This window comes from Arachis ipaensis, chromosome B1 (assembly GCF_059453495.1).
Source record: "Arachis ipaensis isolate K30076 ecotype BB chromosome B1, ASM5945349v1, whole genome shotgun sequence".
Taxonomy (NCBI): Eukaryota; Viridiplantae; Streptophyta; class Magnoliopsida; order Fabales; family Fabaceae; genus Arachis; species Arachis ipaensis.
Window position 1 is genome coordinate 13,854,405 of NC_142436.1, and position 21,656 is coordinate 13,876,060.

The 21,656-nt window shown below is 39.1% G+C and overlaps 1 pseudogene; it reads left to right on the top strand.

Moving 5' to 3' along the window:
* The first annotated feature begins 672 nt into the window (after positions 1 to 672).
* Positions 673 to 1,336, top strand: LOC148575775 (uncharacterized; annotated as a pseudogene).
* Positions 1,337 to 21,656: the final 20,320 nt, after the last annotated feature.

Sequence of the window (21,656 nt, forward strand, 5' to 3'; positions counted from 1 at the left end):
TATGTGTTTAGCTTAGTCTCCAAGTAACTTATGTATGCTGCTCCTCTTAGAGGTTGAGGGAGAGATAGGAGTTATTTTGATATTATAGTGTATTTTGGGATATTTTGAGAATACTTATGTATGTTTATATGTATATATATACCCTCTGGCCAGCCTTAGCTTCGCAGGCTGAGTCAGGGGCTAGTTATGCTGCTTCCTTGGTTGTCCTTTATTCTTTTGCTTATCTTTATCATGTTCCTATTAGGTTTCTTAGCACGCAAGTATTCCTTTCCTGAGCGTTGCGCTTTTTATTTTGTAATTTTGTTTTACCCATTTTTCAAGGCTCCTAGTTAAATATCTTTTTCTTTATTATTATTATTATATATATATATATATTACTATTCTTAGAGGTCGTAATACCTTACTATCTCAGTCTTATGACTTAAAGCATAATACTAAGTATGGTAGGGAGTTATATTATGGTATCAGAGCAGCTCGTTCCTATAGAGCCTGAGGACGAACTGATTATGCTTCTGTGCATTCTCTGTGTATGTGTCTATGTGCTGTTAGGAAATCTAACTGATATATGTGGCACAAACGTCCATGAGTATGCATTTGGAACTTAAAGCACTATACTTGCGATATTGAGACTGATCAACTTGATATCACTTGGTTGGTGTGTATAGAGACCAGATGTCGACTCGCGGATGCGGACGCGGGCGAGGTAGAGGCAGACTAGGCAATGCTATGTCTGAAGCGACTGGGAATATTCCTAATCCTGTAGACTTCATGGCTAATCTAGGGAATATGGCCGCGGCGATGCAAGCGATAGCCGAAGCCCTGGGAAACCAAATAAATAATGGTAACAATGGCAACAATGGCGATAATGGTCCTATGACGCTTTCCTTCTTCCTGAAGGTTCATCCTCTGACCTTCAGAGGAACCTCAAACCCTACTGATGCGGATAACTGGGTACAAGCCATTGAGCGAGCATTACAGGCTCAGCAGGTTTCTGACAAACAATGGGTTGAGTTTGGGACCTACCAGCTGCAAGGTGAAGCTCAGCATTGGTGGCAGGGCGTGAGGCGTATTCTGCAGCCTGATGGGGTTGTGATCTCTTGGGAGTTGTTCCGAGAAGAATTCTATAAGAAATACTTTCCCAGTTTAGCCAAAAATGCTAACGAACTTGAACTGCTTCAGCTAAAACAAGGTCAGATGACCATCACTGAGTACACTAGCAGGTTTGAGGAACTGTGCCATTTCTCACGGATTTGTCAGGGAGCTCCTGAGGACTTTGCTGAGTGGAAATGCATTAAGTATGAAGGAGGCCTTCGGAGTGACATTCAGAGCTTTGTAGCACGTATGGAGATCTGGGTGTTTTCTGAACTTGTGAACAAGAGCCGGATACCTGAAGAATGTGTGAGGAACGCAGCTGTGGCAAAAAATGATAACTGGAGTCCCACTGAAGAGATCACCATCAGAATTTGGCACCAAGGAATCAAGAATTCAAGAGGACTGAGAACTAGCAACCCAATAGGCAGCATAAAAACAAGCAAGGTTTGTGTTACCGGTGCGGATCACCCAGGCATCTAGTTAAGGACTGTCCTAATCCACGTGGTGGAAACTCATGATGCAGATAGATCACAATCACCAGGTTAAGGTAAATGCAATGATTGGATTTGAGAAGCAATGAATTATTCTAGGATACCATTATTATTCATAGTCTAAGGTAGAGAAGAAAGACCTAAGTTAAAACTTAGAACCAAACTAAATCGTTCCGAATAGGGTATTGTCGTCAAAGCCTGCAGAGTTTAGTGAAGTTTTTAGTTGGCGTTGGATGAATAATCAAGACTCTTAAAGATAAGTGAATCAGGGGAATGGAACAATAGTCTATTCACGTAAGAGGGCCCAAGATGATGGTGGGTCATAAGAAGGAAAAGGTAAATTGAAACTGATACCTGAAATTTTATTTGCATATAGGAAGTGAGACATCACACTAATCCATACTATCAAATATTTTTGGTCCGGTTTTCTTTCTTGAGATGCATCTAAATTCTTCTTCTTGTGCATTCTATTATTTTGATACAACTCTGATTGACCGTATATAAAACTCTTTCTATTTTCTCACGAACATTGTTCACACTATTCATTCGTCTTTCAAGCTTAATATTTCTTTGAAAATCAACTCGAGCCTATATTAGTATTGCGTATGAATCCTAGCTGTAACCAGAGAGACGTTGATTTCTTAGAGCAAGACCTTTGAACGCAAAATGAACCCGTGACATTACTAGGGAATTTAGAGCCTTAATCCTCACCGATCGTATCGCTCGTGACTAAATAGATGCAATGAGGTACACCGTGGGAATGAATTACCAGGATCCGATGAAAGCCTTTGAGCCATAGAAAGAAGATTGAACTTCATGCCAATACTCGTATCACTTGAGCCTAACGAACCGTTTAGGGAATGACTATGATGTACTATTGAAAAACTTAAGATGCATGTGGATGCAACGTCGTGAGGTTGTGATAGACGCCCTAAGCAAGAAGTTTCTAAAAGATTCTTGGACGTTAATTCCAAAAGAGAAAATGTTAGATGAGTTAAATTTCTAAGTTGGAAGAATGAGAGTGTTAGAAGTGTTGGCCTAAATCCATTGCTAGGTTACAACATGGAATCGATGAGGTACGGGACGCGTAACTAGATAATAAAGAGCCGTCAAAGATGTCGAAGACTGGTAAACAAAAGGAAATTAAGAAGAGATTTATATGTCCAATGCCGGAATAGAGATCATGGAGTCAAGAACTTAGGGAGCGCAATAATGGTGATAAGGAGATACTAAGAGTATTGAGGCATGTTGAATCAGGAAGATACCAAGAGAAAGTTATGTGTTGAGATTGAAGTTGAGATGAGAAACTATTTTCCGGAACTTACGAGACAGGATTTTCAAACTTACCCTGAAACTGCTAAGACGTACCATGAATCAAAGAAGATATTTTTGGGTAGCCAGAAATAAAGAATAAAGCATAAATCGGAATGCTGCAACCATTGGAGGTCCTACACTGGGAGTAAGGAAGAGTAATTACCGATTTTGACATAGATCGTCGAGGACTAGGATAGAAGATGGAGCTTCACAGAGCACTAAATGCCCCCTGTATTACTAGAGCATCGAATACCTTAGTTCCTGAATTTGATAGCCGAGACAACAAAGAAAAAGTTACGCAAATCTGAGTTAGAATTCTTACTATGAAAGCCGACAAAGAGTTAGGCAGATTTGAGAAGAAGACTTTTCAAGCTGGAAGGAAAAGGACACATATCTCTGAAGATTACTTCAACGACTAGAATTGAATGAACAATCAAGAACAAGAAAGTTAAAACCCGCTAAGTTAGCCTATTTCAACTTTTGGAGAGTATTAATGGTCAGAGGCGTGCCAAATAGATTTCTGCCGTAACTTTCGAACCTATTCGACATATTCCATATTTCGTAACTTCTGAAACACTCTTCTAAAACAAATTCATGTCTTACAACCTAAGCCAGTTAAATGAAAGAAGATGGACATTTCGAGTAACGAGGATAGCTTCAAGAAACTCTAACTATACCGAAGGACTACCCACATCTCTTTTCAGATAACTGAATCTGAATTTTGAGGGCAAAATTCCTAATTAGGTGGGTAGGATGTAAACTCCGCTAAAATTGGTAAATAATTAGTCAATAATTCGAATTTTAATTAGGAAAGTTAAAAATGCAAAACTAATATCAAAATAGGATAGAGCTCGTCGAAACGAGAATTTTGATACCAATTTCGAAAATTTGGCCCAAAATTAGACCGGAAAGACCGAACCGGTTGAACCAGGGTCCAAATCGGACCCGTGGGTCCAACCAGACCCATACTTCAAAAGGGGACAGAAGCTCTTCTTCCCCATTCTGCATCCAACACACCAAACAGGTTAGGGGAGGAAGAGAGCTCCCTAACCCTCACTCAAACTTTAACTCTCAATAACTTTTGATCCGGAGCTCCGATTGACGAACCGTTTACGACTACACGTTCACGGCGACGAGCTATACGAAACCCATGGAACAATTTGGTAGGTAACTCATTATTTCCTTCTCAGCCAGCTTCCCCTAATTTCGGAAATTCATGAACGATTAAGTTAAAAATTGTTCAATTCTTGTGTTCTAGGTTCAAGTTAGCTTTCGGGATTTATGGGTTCAAGCTATTGAGCATATGGGTATGGTAAGGATACCCTAACCCTAACTTAATCTTGTATTTATTATGGAAAAACTGAAATTGGAATATGTATATGTATTAGGTGTAGATTAAGTGGGTATATATGCATTGGAATTTAATTGAGAATATTTGGAGGCTTGTTAGTGATCAAAGCTTAGTTTGTGGCTGTTTTACTTGAGCTTGGAGGGGCTGTAATTTTGTGTTGAGAGGCTGCCTTGGGTGAATTAAGTGATCGACTAAGGTATGGTTTAAGTTTCGCACGTTTAATATTTACGGTGTTGTGAAAACTTAGGTTAGAGGAACCATAGGATAAGTTGAATTGTTTGTTGTATTTAATGATTAGCCTTGTAATGTTGTTGGAATAGATTTGTTGGTGGATATATATTGGAATTATGAGGTGTGAAAGTTATTAATGGTGTGCTCTTATATTTATTTATGATGGATTAGGATTGTGTTTGTTAATGAGGATGTAGAGTTGTGTTGTGGTGGTATTGCATATGCTGTAACTAATTATGTAATGATCAGAATTGCATGAGACCAAGTTTGGGCTAAACTTGGAAATATAAGGAATTAAACTGAAAAATTTGGGACCTTTTTGTTAAATATACAATTTATGGCAAATTTTTAAAGTTAGGTTGTTAAATCTGTCCTGTAGCAGTAAAGGTCAAACAGGGCAGCAACTTGTTTGTCTTGCTGCGACTTCTACGAGTTTAGTTTTGGAGCGAAACCAATTTTTTTTATAAAATTTTATTAACTTGCTTTATTTTTCTAAAACTTCAGAATTTTAAGAGTTGACGATTGGGAGTTGTGAATTTTTTAATATTGGTGGTCAAAGCTGAAAAGAAACAGATTTCAGCAAGCTATGCACCAACTTCCAATGCTTGTAACTCTTAGAATTGAATAGCAATTGGATTGCAACTAAGACACACTTGTTTCTGGATGAGCTAGGAGTTCCCAAACCAAAATTTAGATTAATTGGATTTTTGTAATAAAAGTTATTCAAATTGAAAGGTACTAAGCTTGTTGGTTTCTAAAACAGATTTTGACTCATTTTTACTTAACTTCCAGGTAATGTAACTTCTTCATTAAAAATGGTATTAACTCAGAACCAATTAAGAAAGAAACCTGGATGAGTAAAGTTTAACTACATTAACTTTTTAAAGTCATTTGATTTAACTTGGATTTTATATTGAATTTTGAATATCACATGCTACTGCTGTTTTTCTGATTTTATGCACTACAGAGTAGTCACGGTTTTTCCTTTATTCCTGAGGCTAAAGAAATCAGAAAATTATGATCTTTAGTTTGTTAGAAAGCTTATTTCAAGATGAACGCCTGGACATAAAGTTTTCGCAATTCCGAGTTTATTTGTTATATTAAAAACAGAAAATAAAATAGAGTGTCGAGGATGTCTTAGTGATAGTCATGGGTTCGAGAAGTTAAAGTTTAATTTTCGTGTGATGTGATTGATTTAATGTTAGAGTTGGGTTGATTTTAATATTATTCGATATTAAAGAGGTTGAGAAGAGTTTGATAAATGGTTTGGTCGGGACCTGAAAAGGGTAAACGTGATGAATTATAAGAGAATGATGTGAAAACTAAATGAATACATGTTATTATGGCTATAAAGAACGAATTTAAGGAAATAATGATGATAAATGATGAGATTTGGGAATGACTGTGTGTGGCCAAAATGGTCGATATGGCAAGTTGAGGACGGAAGTTCCCTCTCTTGTCGTGATGCAGATGTGGGGAAGGTGGAAAGGCACTCTCCTTCGTATTGTTTTCTCCCACATTCTTCTCTGTTGCAAGGTGAAAAGGCACACTCCTTCGATGTGGAAAGGCACTCTCCTTTGTTTATGATCCTCTTGGAGATGTGCAACCTAGAGACCAATGTCTGGGTTAGCTACCAGATGTGTCAGGTTCTGGCAAAATAACTGACATGTGAGCTCACGGCCAGTAGGATAGACATTCATCATATGCATATATGTGCTTTGTTTGCTATGCCTTAATTGGGAATGCCTAATTGATATATATCACCTGCTACTTGTATATTTGCTACTTGTATTATCTGTTCATTACTTGTGCTTGAACTTGTTTGGTTGTTTGTTCCTGTTGCATTATGGATGATGGAGGGATGGAGAAAATGGAGAAATGGTTTGGTGATAGGTGTGGATTGAAATTGAGTAAGTTAGGTAGATTTAGAATACCTACCCCTGTTTATGGTTTTTGTTTAGTAATTAGGTTGGATAATTGTATAACGAAGTTCTAGGATTGCCTATGGCATTCTCAGGACCTTATTTTTTTATACGCGTGGCACTTTTACCATGCTGAGAACCTCCGATTCTCATTCCATATTGTAGTGTTATTTTTCAGATGCAAGTCGAGAGGCTCCTCGCTAAGCGTCTGGATCCTGGAAAGCGAAGTAGTCCTTGGGTGTATTTTGGCTTCTGGCTGTATATATGTATATATGTGTTTAGCTTACTCTCCAAGTAACTTATGTATGCTGCTCCTCTTAGAGGTTGAGGGAGAGATAGGAGTTATTTTGATATTATAGTGTATTTTGGGATATTTTGAGAACACTTATGTATGTTTATATGTATATATATACCCTCCGGCCAGCCTTAGCTTCGCAGGCTGAGTCATGGGCTAGTTATGCTGCTTCTTTGGTTGTCCTTTATTCTTTTGCTTATCTTTATCATGTTCCTATTAGGTTTCTTAGCACGCAAGTATTCCTTTCCTGAGCGTTGTGCTTTTTATTTTGCAATTTTGTTTTATCCGTTTTTCAAGGCTCATAGTTAAATATCTTTTTTTTATTATTATATATATATTACTATTCTTAGAGGTCGTAATACCTTACTATCTCAGTCTTATGACTTAAGCATAATACTAAGTATGGTAGGGTGTTACAAAATCAGGGCAAATGACTAAAATAAATCAATGGAGAGGCAAAATTATTGGATTACAACTTTTAGATATTGCATATGCCAATGCAATTTTTATGAATCTATAGAAACCACGACGGAGTCTCATGATTTTCAAATGAACGTAAACCATTACAGGGACCTCGCAGTTTACGTTGATATTGCAAATGGCCAGAAACCGCTATAGATTTAGTAGTTTCTAGCTATTTGCAATATCAACTTAAAGTGTGAGACCCGTATAACGATTTATGTTCATTTGAAAACTATGGGATCTCTGTTGCGATTTCTATAGATTAATAAAAATTGCATTTGCGTATGTAATATCCCATTGATATATTTTGGTCATTTACCTGAAAAAATATTATTGCAAAAAATTATCACTAACGATTTTAAGTATGAACAAAATCATCAGAAATCAAAACTAATGATTTAAAAAAAACAAATTTCATTAGCTAAAAATCAGCGCAACTATTTTATGAGGGAATCTTTGCCAAAAATGACCAGTATTACCAATTTCATTGTTGCAATATTTAAAAAAAAAAACATAAAACAGCTAATCCACTTTTTCTTAGTAACATTGTTTTGTCGATTTTTAACAAATTGATGGTGGTTCGATATCTAATAGTTTGGGAGCGAAATCTACTCCTCTTTTACAGGTACCAGTTTTCTATAAGTGCATAAGAATGCCTTCGATTAGACAAATTTAAAAAAAAGTTAATTAAAACTTATAAAAGAATAAAAGGAGTAAAATAAAGTATTCGAAAAGGTAACTAACCGAAATCGAAAGAAATTGCATTAAACTTTAAAGAAAGGAATAAAAAATGCCTCCGACAGGGTCAAAGGACTTTGGACATGAAAATTAGAAGTACTGAAATATAAATTGCGTTCGAAAGGTAAACATTGCTTGAAACATAAATTTGCTTGAAAGAATAAAGTTTACATGAAATTTAAAAAGAAAGTAAAGACATGTGGAAGGAACCGTATAGATAATTGACTCGAGGCAGACTCAGAAAGTCCTTGTGATGTGAGTGTGCGTGAGTAATTTCTGAAGTAAAGTTCCAACCCTTATTTCCTAAAGCTTTCTAATATTTATAGCCTATTTCTATAACCGATCATTAATAGCATAATGATATCCCGTACACACACTCTCAAATAACCGTTCCCGCTCTCTTGCTAATAAACGTTACTCTTCAATTCATCACATGGTGATAACCTTTAACTTCTCGCCACAATATAACTGTCCGATTTTTCTTTCGAGCACCTATTCGATTTCTCAACTGCTTTCTCATTCGATTTACAAAAAATGACCAAATCGAATACCTGCAGAATAACTCCTAATAAATGCCTGCACACATGTCATTTTGACCTTTATTCTCACCTCGACCTCCTTTCGAAGCTTTGAATCAGCATATCCTAGTCGAAAACATTTGTCGACTAACAAATTGCCCCCTAGGATTAATGTGTTCCCCTTCGAAATCATTCCTTGGGAGTTGGGACACTTAATCCTAATTCAAACATCAATCTCTTGAATCAATAATAATTACCATTTAACTTCCCCGTTATTACTGACCCGTTCGACATGTTTCCCGTGACTTGCACTTTCTCTCTCCACCACTTCGCCTTCTTTGCAAAGTTACCTCTTTTCTCTTTGAATTCCTTCTACAATAACGGCTACAGTAACACCCCATTAAATTCGACACTTTTGCCTTTATTAGATTTTTCTCGAATCCTTGCTTTCTAAATTTCCCTTACATCAATCTCTCTTACATAACCCTTATCCTTCACACTTCCTTCTTCTTTGCTCTACAATGGCCACTTCTTCATCTCATGCTGTTGCCCAAGACAAGGGTAAAGGCCCCATGATGGCACCACTAGCTCCAATGGCCCTCCATGTGTTGAATCAAGTCAATGATGAAGTCATTGACGACCCATGAAGAACTGAAGATTGATGGTTTAGAAGTTATAGTAAACTCTTGTTGCAAGTATAGTTACTAAACCAAGCAATCAACCTTTCTTACAAACGTTTTGGTTGTCACAAGTAACAAACCCCTAAATAAATTGATAACCGAGTATTTAAATCTCGGGTCGTCTTCTCAAGGAACTGCAGGGAAGTATGTTCTTATTATTAGTTATGAAGATTGTAAATTGGGGTTTTGAAGGTAGGGAGCAAGTAATTTAAATTGTAATTAAAATAAGTAAAAGACTGTAAAATAAATAAATGACTGTAAAACACACTTTTGGCAAGGTATGAGAAATTGGAAGTTCTATCCTAGTTATCCTTATCAATGATGATGAAAATTGAATCTTAATTCTACTTAGTTAACCTTTGCTAGAGCAAGGGAAGGTCAAGTGACTAATTAGTTAGATCCTCAAATCCTAGTTAATCCCTAAGGAAAGATTGGGATTATTGAAGTTCAATTCAATTAGCAAAGATAACGATTATCAATCATGTTGAGTTTGATAACTCCTGAGTTACTGATTTCTTAACCAAGACCAAAAGGAGAAAAATAAATCTACTGGAATAAAAATGTCTTCAGATTGGGAATAACAATAACATAAATAAAAGAGAGCAATTGTAAACTGAAATACCTCAAATAACATTAATTCAAAAGAGTAATCTGTAACATAGAAGAATTCATAAATAAAATTGAGAAAATAATAAAAAAGAATATTAAACCTGGTAAAAAGAGATAATCTTGAAAGCGAATAAAATCCTAATCCTAAAGAGAGAGGAGAGAATCTCCCTCTCAAAACTAAATCTAAATCATGAAAACTAACTAATTGGAGACTCTCCTCCGAATGGATGCATTCCCCCACTTCATAACCTCTGATCTGTGCCTTCTGGACTTGGATTTGGGCCAAAAAAGGGCTTCAGAAATTGCTGGGGGGGGGGCATTTTCTATAATTTTTGGTGCGTGGCCTCTGTCACGCGTCCGCGTGGGTCACGCAGTCGCGTCGTCTGGAGTTTTCCTTGCCACGCGGTCGCTTCAGTCATGCGTCCGCGTCATATGCGTTTCACTTAAGGTGCGCGGTCGCGTCAATCATGCAGTCGCATCACTGCCATTTCGCGTTGGCATGCGGCCGCGTCGTCCATGCGATCGCGTTGCTGCCAATTTCTTCAAAAACTCCGTTTCATGCTTTCCTTCCAATTTTGTATGTTTCCTTTCCATCCTTTAAGTCATTCCTGCCTTAGAAGATCTGAAATTACTTAACACACGAATCACGGCATCGAATGGAAATAAAGGGTAATCAAAATAATTATTTTTAAGCATAGGAAACATGTTTTTCACATACATCACATAATAAGGAAGGGAAAGTAAAACCATGCAATTAATATGAATAAGTGGGTGAAGGATTGAATAAATCACTCAATTTGAGCACAAAATATATCATAAAATATGGGTTTATCAACCTCCCCACACTTAAACAATAGCATGTCCTCATGCTAAATCCAAGATAAAGAGTAAGGTAAGGTTGAAGTGGTGGAATCTCATGCAATGCAATCTATTCTAAATGCAACTACGTAAATGCATCATGCAATTCTAATTATTTTTATTCACTTGTATATAAAGCTTACATGTAGTTGAATTAATTCACATTTCTTAAGGAATCATATATATAGCCAAACCTTAGATAATGATAAAGCACTTTTACAATTGAGATGGGAAAGAAAAATATTTTATAAACTTGCAAGACAATTAATAATTCAAGCAGAGATATATGTTAATGAGCTATTGAACCCTCACTGGATTTTGTGTTTACTCTCTAGTCACTCAGTGTTTATTGGGTTAATCACTCTATTCTTCTTTTTATCCTTACTTTCTATAACTTTGTTCTTCATCTAACCAATCAACAATTATAGAATATAGGCATACAAAAGTCATGAGGTCTTTAATTAAGGTTGTAATGGGGTCAAGGTAAAGGTAAGGGTATATGTATAAGGCTAAGTGAGCTAATTGAGTGAATCCTTAATTAGTCTAAGATCTCACCTAACATACATATTTTGTAAAGCAAAGCTTCTTTACCTATTTTCCATATTTTTTCCACTTGTTTATGTTACATGCTCATATTTTAATTTTGTCCCATGTCCATTGCTTTATTTTGTATTTGGGGAATTCTTTTGTATCCCCTTTATTTAAATACTGAAAAATAAATATTTTTTTCTCATTTTTTTTATGCACACGGTGATTAAATTATTTTGATTCCACATGAGCATGCTTCCCAAAATTTTTATTTTGAATTATTTTATTCTTTTCAACTTTCTACCCTTTGTTTTTATCATCCATGTTCCCAATAGGTTTCCCACACTTAAACAATTACACAATTTCTATCTTAAGCTAACCAAGGATTCAACTTGGGATTTTTATTTTGTTTTTCTGCTTAAGGCTAATAATGTGGTTTGTAGAATAAGAGGGGATTTAAAGGCTCAAGGGAGCTAACAATGGTGATGTAAAAGGTAGGCTAATTTGGGATAAGTGAGCTAAAATCAAACAATGGCCTCAATCACTCTCTTGGTATGTATTTCTATTCTATAATCGGACATATAGATTAAAACAAAGTAAAGAACATCAGAATAAAAAGAAGGGCGGAACACACAGAAATAAAAATTATGGTTTGAATGTAACCATATAATTAAGCTCAAAACTCACAGGCTGTGTGTTCTCTAACTCAAAAATCATATATCAGTTATGTATGTCATGCAAGTAAAATTAAGAGTTCCCATTATTCTCAATGTAAATCTTAAGGTGGCTTTAAAGTTCTAGTGTTTCTCCTTGATGAAATGTTGTTAACTAACTAACATGGAATGCTATATATACAAGGTGTGTGGATTGCTTCTATTATGTTCAAGTCTCTAGTTTACTTCCTTTTATATTTTCAATTTAAACTAAGCTATCTTATGCTAAAAAGGGTAACTATACTAATTAATCCACAATTTCTATAACTAATAAGTTAGAATTGCAACTAAACTAAATGGCTAAAATATGAACTAAAAGTGCAACATGCAGAAATAGAGTAAAAATACATGAAAATAGTAATGTATAAGTACTGAGAAAATAAAAATAAAAATAAAGAGAAAAAATACAGGGAAAGAACAAAATAAAATAAAAAGGGTCTGTAGTGGTTCACCAAAAAATACGCCAGAGATGGCGACCTTCCCGCACTTAAAATGAAGCATCGGCCCTAATGCTCACTCAAGCAGGGTGTGAAGGGGTGTCATCACTGGAAGGACGGGTAGCTGGGGTCTCTGTGGTGGTGGTCTGAGGATCTGCTTGCTGCAGAGGAGGTGCTGACTGAATAGGAACCTCTGGGACTGCAGCCTGGATCTGATGCGGGGACTCCTGCTGTGGAGCAGCCTGCTCTGTGCCTGCCTGCGCAGCCTCACTCTGTGGATGGGTCTCTGTCTCGTGATCATCCGCCTCCTCCTCAGATGGCTCTGATGGTGTGTCAGGCTCAGAGGGGATATCGCCAGATCGTATCATCAGCTTCAGGTGCTCATAGCGTCGCTTGCTGCGACGCTCAGCTCTCTCATATCGGCGCCGGTTGCGGCGCTCCATCTGGTCTAGCTGTCAAAACAGGCGGTGCACTAGGTGATAAACCGGCTCTGAGGCAGGTGGAGGTACAGTGGTGGTAGCAGGGGTAGCTGGGGTAGCTGTAGAGGAAGAGGGGCTGACAGATGGTGTGGCTGTCTCAGCAGTAGTAGTGAGGAATGGAGGTCTGTAGCCCAAAGCCAGAAAGTTCCTGCTGTGAGGGATAATCTTCTTGCATTCTGCAGCAGGTGGCGTCTCATCAGCATCCTCCCAAGGCACGTCAGCTCGACGGCCTAGCTGTGTAATCAGATAAGGAAAGGGGAGAGTGCCTCGGACGTGGACCCTGGCCATATAGTACCGAATGAAGCGTGGCAGGTACAGGTCCTTACCCTCCAGCACACACCATAAGAGGGTGATCATAGCGGCAGGTATCTCAGTCTCATGGGTACTCGGCATAACAAAGTTGCTAAGTATCTGATGCCATAGCCGAGCCTCATCATTTAAGTAAATCCGCTTGATTCCCTTTGGCATGGTGGTGTTCTGACCCATGATCCATGGAACGGTCGGGTCAAAGGTTATCCTGGCCTTGACTGCATCCCAATCAAACTTCATGAAGTGCATATCCTCCTCAGCTTTTTGATAACCATCCAGCTGATCGGATTTAGGCAGAAGCTTCAGAACATCCTCTATGGCCTCTTCAGTGACCAGTATATGCTTCCCTCTTAGGTTCACTATATCTAGGGAAGTTTTGAACTAATTGCAGTAGAATTCCCTTACTAAAGATGCATTAACCTCAGTCAGGTTTCTTTCCAAGAAGAACCAGCCTCTTTGTTTGATCTGATCAGAGGTGTATTACTGGAGTTCTTCTGGGATTTTCAAAGTCCTCTCTAGGTACAGGTTCCTGAAGGTTGCAAACACCAGATACTTCAGCTCGCAGTATTGGTTTGCAAATCTAATGGGATCAGTAGCAGGGAGTAGCTGGTCAGCCTTCTCCTGCGGGGTAAAGTGTTTCTCCCGCCAGGAGTCATCGTGCATGATGTCTAGTATGGACATAGAGGATTCTCCTCTTTTTCTTTTGCCAGTTGTTGCCTTTCCTTTTCCCTTTCTCTGGGTGTCAGACATCCTGAAAAATAGAAAACCAGGATATAATAAAAATAGGAAAGCAGGTAGGCAATTAATCAAAAGAAGCATATAATGGCAAAGGAGCAATATAATAATGAAAAGGAGTTAAGTAAATGTGCATTAAGGATTGTATAGGAGTTAAAAGTCCGAGAATAAAAATTCACAATCCAAAATGTAAAAGGATTCCTGTTAAGTAGGAAAAACGTCTGTCATGGCTTGGTTAGAATGTTAGAGAGAATAGTGAAAAACCAGAAGAGATGTTTTGAAAGGTAAGTGGGTTAGGAATGAAAAAGAGGTTAGGAAGTTAAAATTAGTGAATTAGTAAAAAGTGGGTTAGAGTAAGTGGCATGATGAGCATTTTTTAAATAACGAGAATTCACAAATTAAAGCAACAGATAACTCAAATTCAAACAAGGAAGTTAAGGATGAATCAAATGAAAATAGCAAAAAGTGGAATTGAATCATCCAAGATGCAATTTATAAACCAGGAAATTAAAAAGAATAAGAAAGCTTGCCCTGTCATTCATGAATTGGTTTGGTAAAAGCTGAGTAAAGCAGAGTGCAAGTTTGCCAAAACCAAAACAGGAATGAAAATCAAAACAATTTACAGAAATTTGGGCAGCATCCCAGCTAAAATTGGATGTTTCCGGAAAATAAATAGCAATCAGAATAGCTCATATGAATTATAATATAGCTGCAATTACATAAAGGGAATATGAACATAGAAAAGTAGTGTAAAAAGCAGCATGAAACAAGAAATTACAGCATATGAACAATACTAACATCACAGCAACAGCAGAATTGCAAAAATTAAAAAACAAGAAACATGAACAGCGCAATTAAACAGGCCTAAATCCACTAACTACATCCTAGGCTACCTAACAACCTAGAATCCACTACAACATGCATAACTAACAAGCCTAAATATGAACATAAACAGAAAAATAGGAAATTAACGATGAATGGAAAGAAGGGTGGCATTCAGCGGAACCTGGAAGGCGTAGGAAAGAAAGTGGGGCAGAGAGGTGGCCGGGGGATGGTGGTGGTGGCGGCCGACGCGGTGGTTGACAGCGGCACGGCAGCGGTGGTGGCTGTTCGGAGGCAGGGGGTTTCGGGAAGGGTAATGGGGTTAGGAGGGGAAAGGGGAAGGAAGGGAAGGGGGTGTGGGTGGTGGTGGGTGGTGCGGCTGGGATGGAGCGGCGGCGGTGGGTGTGGTGGTCGTGGAGGGGGGCAGTGGTGGTGAAGGGAAGAAGAGGAAAGAAGAAGAAGAAAGAGAGGGGAGGAGGAAGGAGGGTGGCGTGGCAGTGGGTTCTGGGTGGTCGACGGGGTTGGCGGTGGTCGGTGGTGGTTGGCTGGGGAGAAGAGAGGAAGGAGAAGGGGCTGGGGGGCACGAATGGGTAGGGTTCGCGTGACAGGGGGTTATCGAATTTGAATCCACGCGATCGCGTGGGGCACGCGGTCGCGTGGCTGGGGTGAAATGAGGGTCGACGCGATCGCGTGGGTGGCGCGATCGCATGGAATGGGTAAAAGAGGGAATGACGCGGTCGCATGAGGCATGCGATCGCGTCGCTGGGAATTGTGCTAAACGCACGATTCCAGCGTCGTTTCAGTGCAACTCTCTGTCTCCTTTGGGGTGTTGTGCAATCCAGGCGACGCGATCGCGTGGGCCATTTTGTGCGAAACGCACAATGGCCGCACGATTCCAACCTAACTCTCTGGACGTTGGGGATTTACACCGATCTCCAGATCACGCGGCCGCGTGAATGACGCGGATGCGTGGGGAGTGTTTTTCGCAAGTGACGCAATCGCATGAGTGATGCGGTCGCGTTGCGCACCTTCTTATTTTTTTTGTTTATATGCAGGTATGCAATTATGCAGTATGCAATGCGAATGAATAATATTCAGGTTCAATTGAAAAGGAAAACAAAAATAAATAACACGAAATAAAACTGAAAAAGAAACGACCATACTATGGTGGGTTGTCTCCCACCTAGCACTTTTAGTTAAAGTCCTTAAGTTGGACATTGGATGAGCTTCTTGTTATGGCGGCTTGTGCTTAAATTCGTCCAGAAATCTCCACCAATGCTTGGAATGCCAACAGCCTCCGGGGTCCCAAACTAGGCATGTAAAGCTTCTGAGCAGCTTCAAACATATTCTCAGGCTCCCGGGGTGACGAATGTCAGAATAGATTCCAGAATCCCAAACTTTGCTTTTAGATCCGCCTTTGTCTTGACCTATATTTTTCCATCCGGGCGGTTTAGAAAGTAGATTTTCACCATGGTGACCAAACGTTTTCGAGATCCATTCGATTGATCATGATGCCAATCCGTGCACTTCGAATTGAAGCGTGGAACCTTATTGAACCTTGTGCACCAGCTCTGAGTGCGAGCCATTTCCCTCTTACTCTTAAAGCCGCAAAGAGCTCTAAGCTGGCCATCTGTTTCAAGCAAACCATATTCAAGTGGAAAAATAAAGCTAAGGGTTAAGGATCGTACCCACTTGAAGCTTGTATTGGGTAGTAATGGCCTTGGGATAGGTGTTTCTAGTGGTTCTGTAAGTTCTACTCCCTTGTGCTCTTCTGTGAATTTCTTCACTTCCTTGCAGACTTCTTCAATTGTATCGATGTCCTGATCAAAGCCTTCTATGTCGTCCTCGTCACTTAAGTCATAAACGGGAGGTTGAGAGAAATCTACCTCCGCATCGTCTTTGTATTCACTTGGGGAAGACTCTTCGATCTCAGAGAATTCACTTGCGGATGCAAGTTCATTACTAGGAGAACTTGACTCGTGACTATCATCATCAAGGAAACTTGCTTCTTGGAGTATTCCGTCTAGTTCCTCATAAAAGACTTGCCTTGGGGCTTGTGTACTATCCTCCTTAGTATCAATTGTAATGTCCTTGACAGAATTCTCCACAACTCTGGATTCCCATGGAGGCTCAGCATCTCCTAGGTCTTCAACCAACTCTTCTTCTTGTATAATGACAGCTTTCTCTAGTTGTTCCAGTACGAAGTCATGCTCTGTTCTGTCCACTGGAATTTCTAGTATCTCCTTCATGCTACGCTCATCATTAGATTGTCCACACGGAGTTGTGGGAGGTCCTTGAATGTTCGAACGTCTAGAAGTTAATTGACTTATTGCTTGCTCCAGTTGATAAAGGGTTGTTTGAAGTTGATCTACTGTTTCCTTGAGGCGAACCTCTGATTCTCGGGGTGATGGATTTGGACGTGGTACATTGGGAAGTGGTGGTGTTTGGGAGTAATTGGATTGGAATCGGGGTAAATGAAGATCATATGGTGGCGAATGGTGAAAAGGAGCTTGTGAGTGTGGTGGTGCGAAGTTATGTTGAGAGGACGGCCTATAAGCGCAAGGTGGGGCTTGTTGGTAACCACAAGGTTGTCCACCATGTCTATTTGCTTGGTATGCATTTTAGAATAGTCTTTGTCCATGATATCTTGGAGGGTGTTGTTGCCTAAAGGGTTGATCAGATCCTCTTGGCTCCATCCATCTTTGATTGCTCTGACCTTGATGTATGTTCCTGTTATAACTTTCACTCCTTTCAACAATATTAGAACTAAACTCAAAGCGAGAGGGATGAGGATTCATAGTAGCTAAGGGAAATAAAAAGAGAAAAAATAAAGATAAATAAACAAGTAAAAGAAAAATATTTACAATAACCAATAATAAGGCACACGATTGCAGTTCCCCGGTAACGGCGCCATTTTGAAGAACTGAAGATTGATGGTTTAGAAGTTATAGTAAACTCTCGTTGAAAGTATAGTTACTAAACCAAGCAATCAACCTTTCTTGCAAACGTTTTGGTTGTCACAAGTAACAAACCCCTAAATAAATTGATAACCGAGTATTTAAACCTCGGGTCGTCTTCTCAAGGAACTGCAGGGAAGTATGTTCTTATTATTGGTTATGAAGATTGTAAATTGGGGTTTTGAAGGTAGGGAGCAAGTAATTTAAATTGCAATTAAAATAAGTAAAAGACTGTAAAGTAAATAAATGACTGTAAAACACACTTTTGGCAAGGTATGAGAAATTGGAAGTCCTATCCTAGTTATCCTTATCAATGATGATGAAAATTGAATCTTAATTCCACTTAGTTAACCTTTGCTAGAGCAAGGGAAGGTCAAGTGACTAATTAGTTAGATCCTCAAATCCTAGTTAATCCCTAAGGAAAGATTGGGATTATTGAAGTTCAATTCAATTAGCAAAGATAACGATTATCAATCATGTTGAGTTTGATAACTCCTGAGTTACTGATTTCTTAACCAAGACCAAAAGGGGAAAAATAAATCTACTGGAATAAAAATGTCTTCAGATTGGGAATAACAATAACATAAATAAAAGAGAGCAATTGTAAACTGAAATACCTCAAATAACATTAATTCAAAAGAGTAATCTGTAACATAGAAGAATTCATAAATAAAATTGAGAAAATAATAAAAAGGAATATTGAACCTGGTAAAAAGAGATAATCCTGAAAGCGAATAAAATCCTAATCCTAAAGAGAGAGGAGAGAATATCCCTCTCAAAACTAAATCTAAATCATGAAAACTAACTAATTGGAGACTCACCTCCGAATGGATGCATTCCCCCACTTCATAACCTCTGATCTGTGCCTTCTGGACTTGGATTTGGGCCAAAAAAGGGCTTCAGAAATCATTGGGGGGCATTTTCTATAATTTTTGGTGCGTGGCCTCTGTCACGCGTCCGCGTGGGTCACACAGTCGCGTCGTCTGGAGTTTTCCTTGCCACGCGATCGCTTCAGTCATGCGTCCGCGTCATATGCGTTTCACTTAAGGTGCGCGGTCGCGTCACTGCCATTTCACGCTGGCATGAGATCGCGTTGCTGCCAGTTTCTTCAAAAACTCCGTTTCATGCTTTCCTTCCAATTTTGTATGTTTCCTTTCCATCCTTTAAGTCATTCCCGCCTTAGAAGATCTGAAATTACTCAACACACGAATCACGGCATCGAATGGAAATAAAGGGTAATCAAAATAATTATATTTAAGCATAGGAAACATGTTTTTCACATACATCACATAATAAGGAAGGGAAAGTAAAACCATGCAATTAATATGAATAAGTGGGTGAAGAATTGAATAAATCACTCAATTTGAGCACAAAATATATCATAAAATATGGGTTTATCAACCCACAACTTCAAATCAATGATACCAAAATCCTAATCCATTTCACGGTAGGTGGAGATACTCATTGTTTCCTTGGGCCTATCGAATCTCTGGAAAGGGCAAACAAGAAACTACCTTTTTTCCCTAATGCTCAAGGGGAGGATTTGTTGATCAACCAAGCCCTCGATATCTATTTCTTTATCAATCAGAAACCTTTCAGAAATAATCCAAAGATTAACCCTCGGGGGACTGACTTCACAGCCTGGCATCAGCACCTTGCTCCCACAAAGAGCGTTGCTTGGGGGGCTCTGGGGATTTGGGACCTTCTAAGACTTTTCCACTTCTCACCTTCAATGCTCCCTTGGATGATTGGAGCTGTAACTTACTTTTGGAATAGAATTACCAACAATTTTCACCTTCCTTGTGGAATGATTGGTATGTCTCTTTTGGACGTAGCTGCTATTACAGGGCTTTCAATAAGTCTTACAGACTTTACTTCTGATATACAACCCAGACATCAATACAACATTGCTCCCACCAGTTTCTATAGTGATTTTATTGCTCACCACATGGGTAAGGAGGACACTGTTGTTACAGACGATGAGCATATAGCTTTTCTGTTCTATTGACTATATGCAATCGTTTTCTGCTCCCGAAGTGTTCAGATGTCAAAGTTTTTCCTTCCTTTGGCTGCTCTGCTTCATGAAGGAAATAATCTTAATTTGGCCAAGCTTCTTCTAGGGCATATCTTCGAAGATCGAGCTTGGACAATTTGTAAATTGCCTCGAGAATAACTACTTGATCAGTACAGGAAAATATATGACAAAGCCTGGAAGTGATGCTACTGATAAACAGCACATCGAAGGCTTCCAGTTGGCTAATTTTAAACCAGATTTTCCAGAAACCCAATCAGACGAAGACCGATTCTGGGCTGTTTTTTCTCTCTTCCATTCCTGTAAAGATTTTTACAATGAAAACCTCAATTTCACTCCTTTTATGCGTCGAAATTGTGGTCCTGCATGGCTTGAGCGTTTACTCTTTCCGAATGACACTGAAGAAAATGAACTTGCTAATCGAGTTTGGGCGAATCTGCTGGCTGTTCAAATAATTCCTACAGGGCTGCCCCAACACAAAAAAGAAAAGTTCAAAGTGACCATGTACACCCCTCATTTCACAGCTAGGCAATTGGGCTTTTCACAAGACATCCCGACTCCACTGCCTCGAAACAATAAAAACCATTTTGCCAGATTACTCTGACTTCACAAAAAGAACTTGATGCTTGCCTGTCAAAAAATCAACAACAGAGAGTGTTTTAATTTCCTTATTTATGAAAGAAGTTCATATATTACCAAGTCTTGCTTCGAATGGTGGACTGCTTACTATTCCAGGTACAATCGTACCTTAGAGGAAATCAAGCGTTCTACTATTCGAACGACCCCTGCTGCTGAGGGTTCCCCTAAAAGAACTCAAAAAAGAAAAACTGACACCACAGCCTCCTCACGACAGCCACCACAAAAAAGTCGAAGGTCTCCTACAAGAACTTCAAGAAGGGTTACTACTCTCTACCTCTACTCATGTATTCCGAATTGCAATATTTCGAAAATTACATTTACTTAACAATTCTTAATGGCAAATTTTCTTTAGTTACAATTGCAACCATCGAGTGAAAGCTCCTCTGATGATAGTGAACTATCCATTCAGAACATCCTTGCTGCATCCTCACAATCAGAGGATACAATCGATTCAGATCCAGGTCCTCAGCTAGTTCGAAGGCCAAAACTTATTCCGGTAATATTATCGTTTCTACATATATTTCATTTAAGTTAGAATAAATCTTAACTTATAACTGTATACCTTATAAGTCAGCCCACTACTGCTACTCAATCAATCACCTCACCTCCAGCACTTGATCAGCCACTTCTACAACAACAACATGACCAGGGACAAACCACATCTCATTCATCAATCCAGGTTACAGGATCTATTGAGCCTCTTCAAGTTGCTTTTCCACATCCCACTGGGACACAGGTGGTTGATTTAACAAAAGAACCTACTCAGTACTCTCCAACACAGACTCAGATCCTCAGTCCTGTCTCTCCAGCCAACCAGGCTGCACTTTCTGCCGAATACCAAGTGGCCCCAGATTCTGACTCTGTCTCTCGAGTTGTTGAAACCACTGCTTCAGACTCTCCTCCATCCCGAGTCTTAGAAACCTTTCCTTCTCTCCAAAGGCTCTCCAGTCCTCCCCAACAAGATGAATTTCAAACTCCCCATGGTCAAGGATCTGGAAATTTGGGTGTCTCTACCACACCTACAAGTGCCACCTTGGCCAACCTGGTCTCCATCTTAAATCAAGCTATCCAAGAAGATAATGTGCTTATTCCTGCCCCTGTACTCCCTGGGCCTTCTACATCTACTCATCCATCCGAGCTAAACGTTGATGCTCGAGAACAACTTTTATCACTCCTCAAACTTTTGGACCATTCACCTACTGACTGGATTAATGATACAGCCCTCAACAAGCTTTTATCCGATCTTTTGAACTCTGCTTTTGAACTTCCAGCTCCTACTCTACATTCTGCCATAGTCCGTCAATTCAAACAAATTGCCAGCAACAGTATAGCCACCCAAAATAAACTTCAAGAAATCGAAAACGAAGAAGCTAAGATCGAGACTGAAACAGAAGGTTATATTGTGGCCCTTCAACCAAAAAAAATCTTCTCGTGAGGTATTCGA